This window comes from Herpailurus yagouaroundi, unplaced genomic scaffold, assembly GCF_014898765.1.
Source record: "Herpailurus yagouaroundi ecotype Mexico unplaced genomic scaffold, PumYag 152344, whole genome shotgun sequence".
Classification (NCBI taxonomy): Eukaryota; Metazoa; Chordata; class Mammalia; order Carnivora; family Felidae; genus Herpailurus; species Herpailurus yagouaroundi.
The window spans coordinates 9,008-23,391 of NW_024422911.1; the positions used below are offsets into that span (position 1 = coordinate 9,008).

Below are 14,384 nucleotides of genomic sequence, written 5' to 3' on the forward strand. Positions count from 1 at the left end.
AATAGATGGGTCTTGTTTTTTTGTCCATTCTGATACCCTATATCTTTTGGTTGGTGCATTTAGTCCATTTACATTCAGTGTTATTATAGAAAGATATGGGTTTAGAGTCATCGTGATGTCCGTAGGTTTCATGCTTGTAGCGATGTCTCTGGTACTTTGTCTCACAGGATCCCCCTTAGGATGTCTTGTAGGGCTGGTTTAGTGGTGACGAATTCCTTCAGTTTTTGTGTGTTTGGGAAGACCTTTATCTCTCCTTCTATTCTACATGACAGACCTGCTGGATAAAGGATTCTCAGCTGCATACTTTTTCTGTTCATCACATGGAAGATCTCCTGCCATTCCTTTCTGGCCTGCCAACGTTACAGTAGAGAGATCAGTCACGAGTCTTATAGGTCTCCCTTTATATGGTACAACACGTTTATCTCTAGCTGCTTTCAGAATTTTCTCTTTATCCTTGTATTTTGCCAGTTTCAGTATGATATGTCATGCAGAAGATCGATTCAAGTTCTGTCTGAAGGGAGTTCTCTGTGACTCTTAGATTTCAATGCCTTTTTCCTTCCCCAGATCTGGGAAGTTCTCAGCTATTATTTCTTCAAGTACACCTTCAGCACCTTTCCCTCTCTCTTCCTCCTCTGGAATACCAATTATGCGTATATTATTTCTCTTTAGTGCATCACTTAGTTCTCTAATTTTCCCCTCGTACTCCTGGATTTTTTTATCTCTCTTTTTCTCAGCTTCTTCTTTTTCTGTAATTTTATCATCTAGTTCACCTATTCCCTCCTCTGCCTCTTCAATCCGAGCTGTAGTTGTCTCCATTTTAGTTTGCAGTTCATTGATCGCATTTTTTAGCTCCTCCTGGCTGTTCCTTAGTCCCTTGATCTTTGTAGCAAGAGATTCTCTGCTTTCCTTTATACTGTTTTCAGGCCCAGCGATTAATTTTATGACTATTATTCTAAATTCACTTTCTGTTATGTTGTTTAAATCATTTTTGATCAGTTCGTTAGCTGTTGTTATTTCCTGGACGTTTTTCTAAGGGGAATTCGTCCGTTTCGTCATTTTGGATAGTCCCTGGAGTGGTGCGGGACTGTGTGGCACTTCCCCTGTGCTGTCGTGAATAGCTTGCGTTGCTGGGCGGGCCGCAGTCAGACCTGATGTCTGCCCCCAGCCCACCACTGGGGCCACAGTCAGACTGGTGTGTGCCTTCTCTTCCCCTCTCCTAGGGGCGGGATTCACTGTGGGGTGGCCTGGCCCGTCTGGGCTACTTGCACACTGCCAGGCTTGTGGTGCTGGGGATCTGGCGTATTAGCTGGGGCGGATCGGCAAGGTGCACAGGGGCGGGCGGAGCAGGCTCAGCTCGCTTTTCCTTCGGAGATCCACTTCGGGAGAGGCCCTGCGGCACCGGGCAGGAGTCAGACCCGCCGGAGGGACAGATCTGCAGAAGCACAGCGTTGGGTGTTTGCGTGGTGCAAGGAAGTTCCCTGGCAGAAACTGGTTCCCTTTGGGATTTTGGCTGGGGGATGGGTGAGGGAGATGGCGCTGGCGAGCGCCTTTGTTCCCCGCCAAGCTGAGCTCTGTCGTCCGGGGCTCAACAACTCTCCCTCCCTTTGTCCTCCAGCCCTCCCATTCTCCCAGCAGAGCTGTTAGCTTATAACCTTCCAGATGTCAAGTCCCACTTGCTGTCAGAACACACTCCCTCAGGCCCCTCCGCTTTTGCCAGCCAGACTCAGGGCTCTGCTTGGCGGGCGGGCCACCCCTCCGCCCGGGCTCCCTCCCGCCTGTCCGTGGAGCACACACCGCCTCTCCGCCCTTCCTACCGGCTTCCGTGGGCCTCTCGTCTGCGCTTGGCTCCGGAGACTCCATTCTGCTAGTCTTCTGGTGGTTTTCTGGGTTATTTAGGCAGGTGTAGGTGGAGTCTAAGTGATCAGCAGGACGCTCGGTGAGCCCAGCGTCCTCCTACGCCGCCATCTTCCCAGGATTCCTCACTGGGGTCTTGAGTGGCATTTCTCTGATGATTAGTGATGATGAACATTTTTTCATGTGTTTATTGGCCATTTGTACATCTTCTTTGGAGACATACCTGTTTAAGTCCTTTGCCTATTTATTAATTGGGTGTTTGGTTTGTTTTAGGAGTTTTTATATATTCTGGATATTAATCTCTTATAGCATATGTTTCGCAAATATTTTCTCTCATTCCGTGGGTTGTTTTTTCACTTCCTCTGCAGTGTCCTTTGACGCATAAAAGTTTTTCATTTCAATGAAGTTCAAGGTATCTATTTTTTCTTTTGTTGCCTGTGTATTTAGCATTGTATCCAAATAATCATTGCCAAACCCAGTGTCATGAAGCTTTCCCCCTGTGCTTTCTTCTAAGAGATTTATAGTTGTATCTCTCCCATTTAGGTCTCTGCATTTTGAGTTAATTTCCATATAGGATGTGGGGCACTTCATTCTGTTGCATGTGGGTGTCCCCCTCTTCCAGCACCATTGTTGAGAACACCATCATTTTCCCTACTGAATGGTCTTGACGGCTTTGTCAAAACCAATTGACTATATACGATATTTAGCTCTAGAAAATCTTGAGTTTTGGTAGGTCAGGGTTTTCTAAGAGTTTTATACGTCATTTAACTTTCTCAAACTTATCCTCTTAAAATTCTGCCAGCTCTTTCTGCCCAGGCAACAGTCACCTCCTCCTCCTCCCTGTCCATCATGCTGACGTTCACACAGCTTTATCTCTGAGTTTTCACAGTGTTTACCCAGATTTCCTGGTGCTCTTTTATCACCTTTGTGGAGGGATCCAACAACCCATGTACTTGGAGAGACTTTTGTGAGAGGTGTCTGACTTATTCCACTGCACTTTTTTTCTCATCAGTTACAGGAAGGTATTATTACTTTTACATTTTTTCAGGTTTTTTTTGGGGGGGGGGCAGAGAGAGAGAGAGATCGTGCACACAAGTGGGGGCGGGGCAGAGAGAAGGAGAGATAGAATCCCAAGCAGGCTCTGTGCCATCAGCACAGAGCCCAATGAGGGGCTTGAACTCATGAACCATGAGATCACGATCTGAGCCAAGATCAAGAGTCAGATGCTTAACTGACTGGACCACCCAGGCACCTCCAGGGGAGGGTATTGTTATTATTGCCAGGTTCTATTATCCTTGTTATCTCTCTCACTACCATTCACTTTTTCCTGGTTAACCGTAGACTGGACCATTTTAGCATTTCTTTTTATCTGACTCTTGGATATTGGGCAGACTCACCCCTTATATTTTAAATAAGTGAGTACGATTCCCCACGTTTGGTTGAACTGTGGCTCTTGTGTGTATGTCAATTCTGGAATGAGAATCTCACTGGGATTTTTCTTCAGGATAGATTATAATTGGAATGCAATCAAATGTGGGGGAGTAACAATAAAACAACAGCCCCATATTTGGTGCCAGGCCAGAAATGCTGGTGCAGAACCTCAGATGCAGAAAAGGAAAAGAGTATCTTCTCCCTGAGCAATGGAGAGACATGTTTTTTTTGTCACTTTTTTTACAGTAACATTTTAAGATACTTTATTCAATAACAGTCTTTGGAGAATCTTTTCAAAAGAAAAACAAAAAAGTAAAACTCCTCTGTAATTACTCTATCCAGAGGTAATATTACTATTAACAAATGCTTATGTGTGTGTTCTATCTTTTCTTGAATATATATGAAAATCTCATTATGCTCTACATATGTTTTTTAAAATTGTGATTTGAATGCTTTGATAATATTAAATCAACTTAAAAAACATCCTCCAAACATCCTCCCCGCCCAAGTTTTTATTTAATATACAGTACAGTTAGTTAATATATAGCATGATATTTCAGGTGTACAATTTAGCGATTCATCACTTACATGTAACACCCAGTGCTCATCACAACAAGTGCCCTCCTTAATGTCCATCACCTATGTAGCCCATCCTCCATCCCAACTTCCCTCTGGTAATCCTAAGTTTATTTTCTGTAGTTAAAAGTCTATTTCCTGGTTTGCCTCTCTTTTTTCCAATGTTCATACGTTTTGTTTATTAAATTCCAAATATGAGTGAAATCATATGGTATTTGTGTTTCTCTGACTGACTTATTTTGCTTAGCATAATACACTCTAGCTCCATCTGTGTTGTTGCCAGCAATTGCACTACTAGGCATTGACCCAAAGGATACAAAACTACTGATTCAAAGGGGTTCATGCACCCTGACGTTGGTAGCAGCATTATCAGCAATAGCAAAATTTTAGACAGATCCCAATGTCCATTGGCTGTTGAATGGATAAAGATGTGGTATACATATACAATGGAATATTACTCAGCTATCAAAATGAATGAAATCTTGCCATTTGCAAAAACATCCTTTTAAATTATCTTAAGAATTCCACCATATGAATCTACTCTAATTTATCCGATTCAGCAAAGTTATGAAAGAATGCTGTAGACTGAACCTTTCACTCAGAAATAAAGACCAAAGGCAGAAATTCAAGGGGATTTGCAATTATCATGTATCTAAGTATATCAGGAATATTTTGCCATAATTCTTATTTCTTTGTCTTTATTTCTTCATTAATTTGTTGTACAATCTTGATTTGCAGGGACCATTTTGTTCAATGCTGTATAACATATAGTAGCACAATGTGAAATGAAATATTGAATCAAGATCTGGGCAAAATTTTGTTCTTTCCTGTTATTTGTCCCATAATGATGATACGTGGTAAAATCCTTAACAAATTAGGGAGTGGAAATCCTAGGATTGAACCCTGGGGCTATCTGACTTTTAAAGTCCATAAAACCAAGCTCTTTAGGTATGTAGATAGATGATAGATAGACAGATAGATGATAAATAGATAATAGATAGATGATAGCTAGATCGCTAGATGATAGCTAGCTAGCTACAAATGATAGATGATAGCTAGCTAGCTAGATGATAGATAGATAGATAGATAGATAGATGATATAGATTATAGATATAGAGTTAGAGATAAATATAGATATAGATATAGTTGACAGAGATAGAGATAGGACATGAGGGGTAGGTGTGTGTGTGTGTGTGTGTGTGTGTGTGTGTGTGTGAAGTATTCTTGGTTCCATGTCTCAGGTCACAGATGTCCACACGGGAGGAATTTTGATTGTTATGTGCCATTCTTCATCTTACGGCAGCTCTTTATGTAGTTGTGATCTTGAGGTGGTCTGAGAGTTGAGGTTTACTATTGCAGTCTATAAAGTGACTTCTGCCTGACACGTTGGGAGTACTGGAGCTGCTATGACTTAGCTACCTGCATTAGCATGGTTTGCAACTTTTATGAGAGGGGTGTCCTCAGAGAGTCTCAAAATGTGACCAAAACTGGGGTTTCTGACATTGCAATCCCATTTGAGCAGGTAATTATCAAATTTTGGATGACAGAAATCAGACATTTCTCTAAGGATTTATGTTTTAGATGTGATGTGAGGCCATGGGAGTAGTAAGTGACTTACTGAGTAAAGTCTCTTCTCTTTGCCCTCTGAAATAGTCTATATGAAACTTTTGGTGATGACACTGTTTGCAGACACTTGGCCTCAAGGTGCTGTCATGCTGGTGCCATCCCTGTGTAGTCACAGCCAGTGGGGGTGTTGGCCAAAAGTTCTTCCTGACCAGCAAGAGTGATGACAGTTCTGGAAACTGAAACTTTGTAACCAAATGGATGTGATGTTGGGTTGACCCAGCGCTCCTTTATCCACCGTAGCATAGCCAGGGACTGGCTCAGAGGTTTCAGTGTCTCCTCTTCCTCTTCCATTTCCTCCTCCTTCTCCTCCTCTTCCTCCATTTCCAATTATAACCCACATTCTTGGAAAGCTTCCTGGTTATTTGGCTAGGACAAAGAAGCTCTAGCAGCATCACTTTAAATGTTTACTGCATATAACATTTAGTCAGCCCCACCAATTGCAAAAAGAGGTAAAAAAGATATGAAAGGACTATTCATACAAATAATCATCATGATCATAATCACTAAATGCATTGATGTGTCTGGAGTAACTGATATGTACCAGATTGCACAGATAAGAGATACATGCAGGAGAAGGAGAAGATAATGTGGCAGGTTGAGGGGTAGGGGCTTAAGGAAAAGACAGAATAAACACGCAGATACATTTTTTAAATTATTGTCTTTCAAAGACCTGTAATTTGTTTGGAAAGAGAGTGGGAGAAAAATATATGGGGTTAGCCTAAGTGTCTATTTCCTCTGGATTTCAGACTTCTAGGGCTGTGATTCCTTTTTCTCTCCCCAAAATCTACTCTAAATCATTTACATGCAATGTTGTGAATCTAAAATGGTATCTTATATTTATTTTGGGTTTTCTGAAATTGAAACCTGGTATTTACTTATGGAACGAAAAGGGTTTATTTCCTGATGAAGAAGTTTAGAGGCCATACCTGCAGTCCAAGGGGGGTTAGGGTCAGATGAGATGGGGACAGCCAGGTCCCATGAACAAATGTGTTCCCGCAGTCTACAGTAACATAAAGCCAGTGTTGTAACTTCATTCCTAAATGAGATGGGGCCCCTTCACCAGCCATGGCCCAAAAAGAAGAGCTTCAGTGCCCAAGGAGACAGAAAACAAAACAAAACAAAACAAAACCTAAACCATGGTTTCACCACCATGTTCACTGCAGCATTATTTACAATAGCTAAGACATGGAAAAAAGAAAATGTTATATATATATATATATATATATATATATGTATATATATATGTATATATATATAAAATATAGCCCTAAAAAGAGGGAAATCCTGCTATTTGTGAAAACATAGGTGGACCTTGAAGGCATTATGTTTGTGGAATAAGTCAGACAATGAAAGACAAATAGCATATGATCTCAGTTATATGTAGAATCTAAAACAAAAACAAAAGGAAAAAAAACCATCAGGACTATAGGTATAGAAAACAGATTTGTGGTTGCTAAAGGTGAGGTGTGAGGAGTGGATAAGATGGGTAAAGGGGGTCTAAAGGTACAAGCTTTCTGTTTTAAACTAAATAAGTAATGGAAATGTAGTGCACAGCATGGTAATGCAGTTAATAATACTGTACTACAAACCATATGAGACTCTTAATGATAGAAAGCAAACTGAAGGTTGATGAAAGGGAGGTGGCCAGGGGGATGGGCTACATGGATGATGGGCACTAAGGAGGCACTTGTGATGAGCACTGGGTGTTTTATGTAAGTGATGAATCACTAAATTCTACTCCTGAAACCAGTATTATGCTATATGTTAACTAACTAGAATTTAAATAAAAACCTGAAACAAACAAACAAAAATAATACTGTTCTACATCTTTGAAAGTTGCTAAGAGAGTAGATCTCACAAGTTCTCATCACAAGAAAAAAATTGTGGCTATGTATGGTGATGAATGTCAACAAGACATATTGTGGTGATTCCTTTGCAATACATACAAATATCAAATAATTATGCTGTACACCTGAAACTAATATGTTATATGCCAATTTACACCTCAATTTAAAAAAAGAAACTAGTAGTTGCTTTTATAACATTTTCATTGTGGGCTGGTAACCATGTTCAAACGGCTATTCATAAATTAATGCATCTTCGTGAGGTCATCTCTCATTTATGGGACAGCAGGCCTCAGAACAGGGAGTGTGTGTTCCCGAGGAGACATTAGCTAGTATGTAATGTTCTTCCCTGATGGTATTTGCTGGCCTAGATGCTGAAGGAGGGTCCAGGGTTGAGGAAAACTCCATTTGGAGCCAATGGAAAGATAAAAGCAGAGAGCACATTTCCTAGGAATTCAGTTGCCATCTCTGGGTAGATCCCAGAACAGTGTACCCTGTAGCTTGTGTGTTTGTCTGTGTTCCCCGTTAACTTACAAACAAGGCATGGGCCTCATCTTGTTCTCTATTGTGGGGAACATCACTGGAAACCATATAGGTATGTATCAATAAATGTTGAATAAATGTTTGCGATTTTTTGTTTACTTCACTCCATTTCTGTTAAGTGGTGACTAGGAGTACATTTATGAAAAATAAAAGGGCTCAAGTGTGTATCCTTGTGGGCAGCAAGGAGGAAAAATGCTAAGGAAACTAGATCCCACTCTGAAATCTCTCCTTGGAGAGAAACATCTCTGGGAATGGGGTGGAGAAGACAGCTTCAAAGTGGCAGGAAATATGGGTCATATCTTTGGTTCTATGGAATGGAAGAAAGAGAAGGAGAGAACTTCAGGCATGAACAGGGTCAAGAGATGCTATCAGCCTGCACTCCAAGAAGCAGGTGTCATTCTCCCTTGTTTATAGGGGAAGACTGCCTGTGGTCACTTGGTTTGTCACAGATAGAACTGGGACAAGACCTCCTTTCACCTCACCTTCTGTATTAGGGCTCTCCAAAGACACAGAACTAATAAGATATATGATCTCTCTATCTATCTCATATCTATAGCTTTACTTTTCTATATATTTGTATCTGTGTCTATCATTGCTCTCTCTTATATCTAGATCTACCTTTATCTATTTGTCTATCTATAGAGAAAGAGAGAGAGAAATTTATTATAAGAATTAGCGCATGTGATTATGAAAGCTAGCAAGTCCAAGCTCTGCAGAGGCAATGTTTCATTGGGCAGGAGAATTCAGGGGGATTATCTCTTACTTGGGGGAGGGTCAGCCTTTTGTTCTCTTCAGACCTTCAACGGATTGGATGAGACCCCTACACACATTACAGAAGGTAATCTGCTTTACTCAGCCTACTGATTTAAATGTTAATCACATCCAAAACCACCCTCTCAGAAACATTCAGAATAACGTTTGACCAGTCAAGTTGACACAAACCAACCACCTTCTTTCTACCACAATGACAAATTGTATGAAGAAAGCAGAGGTGGAGATAGATATATTTGACATCTATTCCACTGTGATCAATATGGAAAAAAATCTTTAAAAATAAGTAAAAATTATTATGTAATCATTATTAATGATTAAGAAGTTGTAAGCAGGGGCACCTGGGTGGCTCAGTTAATTGTTTGACTTTGGCTCAGGTCATGATCTGTGGTCCATGAGTTCGAGCCCAGCGTTGGGGTGTGTACTGACAGCTCAGAGCCTGGAGCCTGCTTCAGATTCTGCACCTCTGTCTCTCTGTCCCTTCTCCACTTGTGCTCTGTCTCCCTCTCAAAGTAAATAAACATTTTTTTAAAAATTTAAAAAAAGAGGGGCGCCTGGGTGGCGCAGTCGGTTAAGCGTCCGACTTCAGCCAGGTCACGATCTCGCGGTCCGTGAGTTCGAGCCCCGCGTTGGGCTCTGGGCTGATGGCTCAGAGCCTGGAGCCTGTTTCCGATTCTGTGTCTCCCTCTCTCTCTGCCCTTCCCCCATTCATGCTCTGTCTCTCTCTGTCCCACAAATAAATAAACGTTGAAAAAAAAATTAAAAAAAATTTTTAAATAAAGAAGTTGTAAGCAAATGGCAATTAACTTCAGTGAGTGAATTACTAATAAAGTTATTTAAGTTGTGTCTTGAATTTACCAATAGATTCTATGTCAAATAAAATGTGTTTAAACAATTATTTTTTTCTCAATGTTCATTTATTTTTGAGAAAGAGAAAGAGAGAACAAGCAGGGGAGGGGCAGAGAGAGAGAGAGAGAGAGAGAGACAGAATCTGAAGCAGGCTCCAGGCTTTGAGCTGTCAGCACACAGCCCATTGAGGGGCTCAAACCCACGAACCGTGAGATCATGACCTGAGCCGAAGTCGGACGCTTAACCAACTAAGCCACCCAGGTGTCCCTTAAATAATTATTAAGTATAAAATATGTACATATAAAATTGGTTGTTTGAATGGCATTGCTTATTAGATTGGGTTTCCCAGTGATTTCAAAGGGGCAGGAAGCCAGAAGATTTCTTTTTTTTTTTTTTTCAGAAGATTTTTAACAATCCTCTAAATTATCCTCAGTAGTTGAAGAAATGGAAAGAGTTAGGAGATATTATGTAGGAGCAGCAGGTTGTATGTCATGCTGGGGAGTCATGAGCAAAAGTTTACTTTCTGTTGTAATTCTAGGCCTTGAGCTGCCAGAAGATGTGAATTACAACAGGGATTCCATCTGATCCAAGATGGTACAGATTTCTAAAGGCGACAGGAATCAGTTTGATGTCCTCTATTGGAACAAATAAAGCAATGAAACTAGGAGTCTGGAGGTCAATATTTTACTGAATGTTTCTAAGTATCATGAGGGGAAGACCTATGAGATGGTCTGCAACCTCACCTCAGTCCATGTTAGAAAAAAGAAAAGAATACTTAGATTAGCAAGCTATAGCATCAAAAGGAAATTTATTAAAAGAAGCATTTGGGACAAAGAATGCTGGTGTCATCAGGTAGCAAGGCTCTTTTCAACCCAGCATGCACAACAGAATACCAGCCAGCGAAAGTGGAACATGGTAGGCAGTATTATGATTCAGGGAACACGAAAGATACAAGAGAGAATCATCTTCCCCAATCAAAAAGAGCCTTTGACCACCAGTTAGAGAATCCCTGAAATTCCTCTGCTATAACAAGTCACTTAAACTAAGAGCTTAGGGTTTCTGTGTCATGAACACGTAACCCAGTGAAGAAATCTTAGAGCAGGATATTTCCTATTTGCAGAGTCCCTGTCTAGCAAGTTACGGGTGGATTTGCATTTTAGTTGGGAAATTATTGGACCAGGCCAGTTTTAGGCAATCCCACTTCCTCCTGGGTGGGGCAGCAAGCCCTATAAAGAGATCTCCTGCCATGGGACTACTACCATCCTTTTGGTACTCGAGTCCTGATCTATTTCGGAGAGCTTGGTGAGTCTGATTTCTTGAGTTCTGTTTTTTGGTGCTCTCAAATGTTGAATTTAATCTGTGGCCAGCAAGTTCAGTTGCTCCAAAGTTAGGATCATTGGTTCAACGCTCCGTAGGTGATGGAAACTTGGTATCTGGGCACAATGATAAACTGTTTTCATTTGGTTTTTGGTAGATAGTTTGACATCCCCTATGGAAAAAGAAATTAATAGTAAAGCTTTGATAAGAGGAAAAAAGAACAAAGTATTTTTCTCTTTTCTATATATTTTTGGTGTCCCTCCTACTGTGATTTCAAAGGTTTATGTCTTAGAAGGTATGAAGCCATTGTATTCTTATTGAGTGGCCCTTTGTTCTGTACCTATGCCAGTTTATTGGGACCTCACAAGAGATAATGATGGTGGAGATTGTGAGGCTGCCCAGGATTTCAGAACGTGTGACTGCCTTTCTCAAAGATGTTTCTGTCATGCAAATAACATTACTACTTAGTTCTTTCAAACAGAGATATTTTCTTTGGAAAAATGATATGAGAAAATAGAGCACTTTCTGTGGGCTGATGAAGCAATTCGCTAAAGAGGAAGAGAGAAGCCAGAAAGTCATAAAAAGGGAGTTACAAGGTTAAAGGATATTCTTAGAGATTGGAGAGAGAATATGTCAAAGTTTTACATAAGCTTTGCTTTTTCGCTCTGGGAAAGTCCCTTCTTTTGAACACTGTCACATGTTTTCTTTCAGATTCTAAAATCCCAGAAAGATGTCTTATCAACAGCAGCAGTGCAAGCAACCCTGCCAGCCACCTCCCATGTGCCCACCTAAGTGCCCTGAGCCTTGCCCACCTCCAAAGTGTCCAGAGCCTTGCCCACCTCCAAAGTGCCCAGAGCCTTGCCTACCGCCAAGGTGTCCTGAGCCATGCCCACCTCCAAAGTGCCAGCAGAAGTGCCCATTCAAGAACAAGTAGCAGCTTCAGGACTCACCAGGACCAGGAAGGATAAAGACACTGGCTCACCTAATTCCACAGCTCCACTTACCTTCTTTTCAAAGCCTAACCTGGGTACAGAGGAAGCTTCTCTCTGTAGCCTCTACCATATCTGTGACAACTACTGCATCACAGAGGGAAAGGTTTCCTCCCAAGGCTGTGATACCATTACTCTCCCAGAGGCAGCTGCAAAAGGGTGGTCCTCAGCTGTGCCAGACCCCAGGGCCTCAGAAGGAAGGGCAGCAGCTCTCTGTGGGGTGTCAGCAAAGGATTCTCTGGATGTCTCCTGCGACTGTCTGTGCCCAGACCAGGACTTTCTACTTCCTGGGCCACTGTCACTTTTCTTTAATTTCTGAATAAAGTGCATTTTTGTTGTGATGGGATAAATATTTTCTTTCTTTTTACACCTGGTTTTTAGCAATATCATACCATCATTGTGGTTTATTTCTGTCCTTTCATCCCAAGGCCTAAGGTCTCATAGTCAGTGTTATCTGAATTTTGGATCACATCAAAGATTACTTCTATGTAATTTAGAATCTGTTATTTTCCTTAATTACTATTGATTGATTTGGAGAACAAATTATTTAACGTCTCAGGATTTTAATTCCTTTAGTACAAAGTGGAGAAAATAATATTTACATTACAAACTTGTCAGGCATAAAATTGAATGAATGTGTCTAATTTAATTGGCACAAAGCCTGGCACATAATAAGCACTCAATGAAGCAGCAGACTGTCATTGTCTCATCACCATCACCATCACCACCACCATTTCCATTGCCACCACCACCAGGTTTGCTCCAACCTGAAAGTGGCTCAGACATAACTAGTGTAGGAAACATGAAGATTCTTGAATTTTATTACCCTTTTATATTCCATTGTTCTCTTTCCTTTCTAATTCACTTTATTTTTTATGTGATATTTCAGAGAAACTTTTGTATTAGTGGAGTATTCTGCATAAAATTATAGCTGTTCTTAAAACATGGGGAAACAACAGAAAGGGAAATAATAAGGCTCCTTACAAGGCAAAGTGTTCTCTCCTCTCCATGCATACCACATGTTTTCCTTACTCTGGCAACCCACCAAAATTCAGGGTCCTGTCATGTTTGTTCACCTCTGAAATTGCTTTTTGGAGTGTTGTAACCCTACATTGGAGAAATATTTGGGTTTACATGTCTATTTAGATTTGCAAAGTTATTGCTGCTCTGTAGCTTATTTAGCCAACTAGTCAAGTAAGCTGAAAAAAGAGGGTTATGTTCTTTAAGTGTATCATTTCTTGTGGTGCTAAGTGTTCACAAACAGAATACTTAACTGAGATATCACACACACACACACACACACACACACACACACAGAGAGAGAGAGAGAGAGAGAGAGAGAGAGAGAACATTATTTTTTGAAGCAACAAAGTCTTCATATTAAATCAACTACACTGCACATATTTAAGAGGGTCTTCCTTTTCTATATCCTCCAGTAACAAAACTAGAAGTGAAGGACCCCAAGATGATAGAACTACAGGTGTAAGGGTATTCCAGATTACTGCTCATCCCTTTCATGCTGTGGTGAGAGTGAAAAGTAACCCACAGAAGACTTCCACTCAAGTTACACACTGCACATGCTGAGATGCACACTTGGGAGAAAAGTGAGACAGAAAAAGAAAAATAACCACTGAAGGGAGTAGTTAAGATGGCAGGGAAGTAGGGGAACCCTGGGCTTTCTTCATCCTTCAAACACAGTTGTATTGAGGTCAGATCACTTGGAACACCCAGAAAATTGATCTGTGGGTTGCAGAAGGATCTCCATGGTTGGAGGCAGACAATATGTTAGGTGTGAGGTGTGTGGAAGTGAATTAGTGGAGAGAAAAGTCCTGAGGAAGGGAGGGAATCTTTTCTGTGGAGAGACGAAAGCGAGAGAAATAGAGAAGGGTTTAGAAAGTGCAACATCAGGTTTGCACAAAAGGAAAACCTCTCTGGACCACGGACTGGGGAACTGGAAGTACTGAGTGTCACAGGTTTGTTTTTGTTTTTGTTTTTGTTTTTTGCAAACAGCATTTAGAGCTCAAACTCTGAGGTTTTGGAAGTGCATGACTTTCTCCAGAGCAGATCTGTGGCACCTGCTTCTGGGGAGAAGGAGGGAGCTGGGCCCGTAGTGCACAGTGTGGTGTAGGGATCACTGGGCACACTGAGAGAAAATATTCCCCTTCCTGGAGTACTTTTGGAAGAGAGCATGTTGCCTCCCCAAGGATAAAAGACTGCTGGAGCCAGGAAAAAGCCTTTCATCAACAGGAGACAGAAGCAAATCCAGAAGGAATGTAACAATGTTCCTGCTTTTAGCAGTGCTACACCATAGATTCCATGCACTATATAGACGTGGAACTGTTTTCTTGTGACAATGGACTTAAGACACAGCATGGATGGGGTGCCTGGGTGGCGCAGTCGGTTAAGCGTCCGACTTCAACCAGGTCACGATCTCACGGTCCGTGAGTTCGAGCCCCGCGTCGGGCTCTGGGCTGATGGCTCAGAGCCTGAAGCCTGTTTCCGATTCTGTGTCTCCCTCTCTCTCTGCCCCTTGCCCGTTCATGCTCTGTCTCTCTCTGTCCCAAAAATAAATAAACGTTGAAAA

General features: G+C 41.4%; 1 long non-coding RNA gene across 1 annotated transcript; it reads left to right on the forward strand.

Annotated features, from left to right (window-relative positions):
* The first annotated feature begins 10,735 nt into the window (after window positions 1-10,735).
* On the forward strand, window positions 10,736-12,141 carry LOC121026728 (uncharacterized). The gene is made up of 2 exons (XR_005788428.1): window positions 10,736-10,796; window positions 11,523-12,141. It is a non-coding gene; the product is annotated as an uncharacterized LOC121026728 (long non-coding RNA).
* Window positions 12,142-14,384: the final 2,243 nt, after the last annotated feature.